Here is a 5056-nt window from a genome sequence, read left to right as displayed (position 1 = left end):
GACTACTTAAAGGGGCAATATCATGTAAAATCAACTTTTTTGAGTTTTATGTTATAATGTTATACTCTCATAAAAAAACATGCCCAAAGCCTTGCTCTGACTCATTCATGCATGAGAAATCCTGCAGCGTTTTTAGGCAGCCATGCTGAGGAGCAAAACGACAGGTGGGGACCAGAAACGCCTTTTGGTACCAGAAACGCCCCTGGGACGTGTCTTTAAACCAAACTTCCTCATGGCAGAATGCTCCCCCCCTCCCCCTCCCCACACACCCCGCCCATGACTCCTGCAGGCTCTCGGCAGTAACAGAGCAAAAGTGAAAGTGAAACTTAAACTGTCTGCTGAGATCCACTACTTCTCACTCAGTGAAGSTCYTTTCAGATTCAAAATACCTTTGWGGAAATGTATTTTCAGATGCCAAGTAAACTGCATCATAGCGYACGCACAAAACAAAACACYCTCGCGCAGGCAAGCACCCCCCTCCCGACCGACGSGGGACGGGGACGGGTAYGGGACAGAAGCAGGAGGAGGTTCTTAAAGAGACAGAGGCCAATTTCAAGGCACTTAGAAGAGGAAGTGATGAGAAGGTAAGTTTATTTTCTATTTAAACATAAAAACAGCATTTTAATAACAGCTAAAGGTGACATAGATACTTTATTAATGTATAGTATTTAAATATATGCCTGAGAAACACATAATATTGGCCCTTTAATTTCATCATGTAAGTCAAAGTGCAAAGTGCTATTTTGTCAAATTCCTGCTTGTTTTTGTCTTTGCAGGTATCTTTTATACTTTAAAAGTAGTTGTTAGGTGCAGAGTGACACAGATGTTTGAATGGCTGTTTTCTAATTTGCTAAGCTGATAGACTGGAGTGTGAGCTGTAGCTAACCAGGCTGCCTGTGGGAACACAGAGTGCTGTGTTATTATAATCTTAGAGGAAAATGTCAGGTTTCCTCTGCACTCATAAATAGTCTATCATCACCGAGCGGCACATAGAGGAGCAAAATTAGCCCAGATTTTTACTGCTGTACATCAAACAGAAATGGCAGAGAATCAATTAATGATTAATAGGCCATCTGTTGGTGGTGGTGGCATTTTGAATATGAAAACGACTCCTGTCGGATGTTTAACCACCTGATACCATTGTGTTGGAACACAACAACAAAGCTGTTGGAAGTGCTTTAGAGTGAGCAAGCTCACGTTTTGAACCACCTCTATGATACCATGAGATATTTATCRTTCCTGTGGAAAAAAAACAACAAAACAGAACAGGTTTATGAGCCCCCCAGCAGTGAGGCCTGCATGCAGATGTCTGCTGCTGTGTAAGATCCCAGCCAAAGGTAGTGCTCCGATCCCACTGCAGAGCAGAGGAAGTTGTGGACACAGCCTTGACGGTGCTTTCTAACCCCGGGGCCTGAAGAGAGACAGGAAACAGTCGGCTGTTGGGTCGACTGAAGTGGTTCATGGGACTTTCCCACATGCCCCGGGATGCTCCTCTTTCAGCCTAGTCTGTGGTTGGAGCGTGTGTCTGCGCTACTTCACACCAGGGAGAGAGGAAGGAAAGTGAGAGGAGGAAGAGGAGGAGGAGGAGGAGGAGGAGGGCAGGCTCACTGTAGAAGTTGGAGAAAACTTTTCAGAGGGGATTCATTGCCCCTCAGCTGAGAGAACAGCATAAATTATTTGCGCTGGCAGATGTTCACAGACCCAAATATGCATGAATTTGTAGAGCTGGCAGGCTTCCCTCGGCCGAACGTACTGGTTTTTCACGATGCGTGCAGAAGCTAGTTGTTATTCTGGCTGTTTTACAGAGAGCATTAATCTGAGCTGTCAGCACCACCAACCACTTTGGTGGAAATYATTTCACTCCTTAATAAGAGAACTCGGGTGCTATATTACATATGGCGGTGAGGGTAACATTCTTGGTGGGTCTGTCATCATGTAGCTGTTTTCCAACAGTGAGGCTTCTGTGTTTGGCCTGTAGACCAGAAGATGAAAAGAATACTTTAAGTAGACATTAAATGGAACCACCGGCTCTCAAATTCTCACTTTGGATGACGATGTCGAGCGCCTCCTGCCAGGAAATGGGAGGAATATGTTCATCATCTGCCCATTAGCTTCAGCTGCACTCAGTAATCACCTCTCCCAGCACACTCATGCTTCACCTTCGGTCTTTGGTCCATCGTATTATTTGCGTTGTTGTTTGTTTGTTTGCATGAATCGAATCATTGCTTCAAATTGTTTGTGTTAATTGCTACACTTTCAGTTTCTTTTTGTATTAAAATTCCATTTTGTTTCTTTCCAATCTACACCTAACAATTGGCAACCCAATATCTGACCCGATACCGGGATTTTTACAATGACTTATACTCATACAAAATGCTCCGATACTCGGAACTGATACCACTACTAGCATCAATACTRGGATAGTAGTATTGATACATCATTTAATGTGGTACAGTTTATATTTCAAAGGAAAGGTTTGTCAGATCCATGTTTAAGAAAGTTATAAAAGTTGAAAGAATATCGTATTACATACAGTATTTGTATTTACTTTAAAATGTTTTAAGAGTATCATGCTGTATATTTGATTTGATCCAGTCAGATGGGCTGTGGGCCTATAAGGAAGGAGAGTCATCTTGTTCTAAATAGAAGAAATGTTTTTAAAGTTATTGTGTATTGCTTAAGTTCTAACTCAGCAAGTACTCGGTACTGGTACTTCGTGTCGGCGAGCACCCAAATTGAAGTACTCATGCTCCATTTGAGAAAAATTTGTATCGGGACTCCCCTACCAATAACCAGTTGCAACAGATGTTGAAGTTTAAAATTAAAAATAGGCACTGTGCTATTATAGCGGCTAGGTCTACACTTGAAGCTCCTGAGGTGTTGACAAGCGGGACTGACATTCCTCTTGACTTTTGTTCAAATTTACTTCTTTCATTTCAGAAATCACAAGTCCAAACACATTCAGAGCCATGTAAATGATATGTTCATTATGATACCTGCATGTAAATCTACAGAGATTCAATCATTGGCCATAACAAGCAGCAACTTTATCAAGCAGCGTCAAAAACACCTATCACCCAATTTAACACCTATTGTTGTGTATAACCAAACATTAATGGCTCCTACTGATATAAGATTTTTAATTAGTCAAAATTTTCAATATTTAGTATGGTGTTTGATGTTGTGTTTGTATGATAGTATACATTTCTTTTTTTATTTTTTGTATATTTAAGAACTTTTAACTTTCTTATGTTTTCAAACTCTTTTGGTGTTTTAACATTTACACTGCTACAACCACAATAAATCACAATAGTGTTTATGACCTTAAGTCTCTATATTTATYTGTGTTGATAACTTTATTGTAATGTAACATGTTATGTCTTCTGTCAGTTATGCTGTCCACACTAAGCGGTGGTCATTATATGGGCTCTACTGAACACTAAATAAGCAGCAATTTGTCACATGCGTGTGGCCACTTCTGTTAAAATATCACATTACAGWTTTTTTTCAATCCTTTTTATAGGTGTTTAGTCACGAACAAAATATGTTTAACACCTGCATGTGACTGAAAAACACTGTATAGTCAGGCTATCATCAGTGCTCCAGGATGCAGATAACAACAATAAAGTCCGATGAGACAAGCTGAAAATGTCACGTAGCTTCTAACTGCTGAGGGAGAAATGACTTGGAGGCTTTTTTTTTCCAACAGGAGAGCTTTGGCAGACTGCCACTTAGCGTGGTCCCCCCTGAGGGCCCTTACTCGTAAATCAGAGAAAATGGGAATTACACATATTAAAGAGGGTAAACGTCAGTAATCACAGCACTGGGAGGATGCTTGAGGACTCATCAGGCCTGCTGCTACTTTTTTAGAGACACTTGTTTTAAGGAGCCACAGCGTTCAGGAGCTGACGGCAACACTGTCATTACAGCTTTCAGAAAGGCACCAGTCTACGAGGTTCCTGCATGCACACCTGTGTTTACCCCCCTGTCTCAGACCCRTCCACGAGTCAGGCAACATCCAGGCAGATCTGCTATTGTCTTCGGCGCATTGACATTTCCAGCTTGTTTGTCTTCCATCGACTGCTGTGTGGTCTCTGACACAGGCGGGCTTGGTGGTTTTGACACGATAAAGTTTGTTTGTTTGTCCRTCTGGTCTGCAGAGGTCACGCAGCGACGTGTTTGTTTGGCAGGTCAATAGAGTCCACTAACAGAGGAGGCCAGGGAGGAGACGTGGTGAAGGGCGAAGCACTCAAGCCCGTCCTCCCCGAGTGTTCCCTCCCTCTTGTGGAGATGTCCAGACCACCAGGCCCTTCACACTGAACCACACTGATAAGACGTCTGGAGTTGCTCCACATGACTTAACTGCTGCTGGTGCCTTGACAGAAAACAACCCTCGAGAGGAAACTTAGGCAACTATAAATATTTAGGCACCGAAGAGCTTTATGGAGTTTGTTGTAAAAGGATTTATTGGAGCCTGGGAGGTGACRTATCTGAGTCTGAAGGCTTGGAGCAACCACTGTTTACTGCACTGCATGTGAACTGAACCAAATAAGCACTTCTGTATGAGGAATGCAAACACCTCAACTTCTMCAAACAGGTTTCAGAAAACAGGTGTGAGCTCAGTGTCATCTCATTTTAAAAATGATAAAGACCTAACAGATGATTCACAAACAAGTCTTAAAAAGGCCTTTTATGGACTGATATGTCTTGTTTTTAAATGCATTAATGTAGTCCATGGCATAGGTAGTTTAGGCAAATGCTAAGGGCACCATCCATACTGGGGGTGCCACAAAAGGGGGACAAAATAAAACAATTTTTGTAACATTTTATCAAAGTATATTCGATTCAAACTGTAGAATAATCACTGGTTACTCAAGTTTATGAAGATAACTTTCTCAGCCTGCTTTGTTCCTACATGAGGTTTTATATGGTGCWGAGGATAAATCATGATAAAAGTTTCATATGATGCAGTCTAAACTAAACTCTGGTGCTCAGTGTTTAAATAGAAAACCAAAAATTGATACTGAAAATTTCAGTCACATCTTAAATAAAGGTT

The sequence above is a fragment of the Austrofundulus limnaeus genome, unplaced genomic scaffold (assembly GCF_001266775.1).
Source record: "Austrofundulus limnaeus strain Quisiro unplaced genomic scaffold, Austrofundulus_limnaeus-1.0 Scaffold104, whole genome shotgun sequence".
Classification (NCBI taxonomy): Eukaryota; Metazoa; Chordata; class Actinopteri; order Cyprinodontiformes; family Rivulidae; genus Austrofundulus; species Austrofundulus limnaeus.
Note: the sequence above shows the minus strand (reverse complement) of the source record.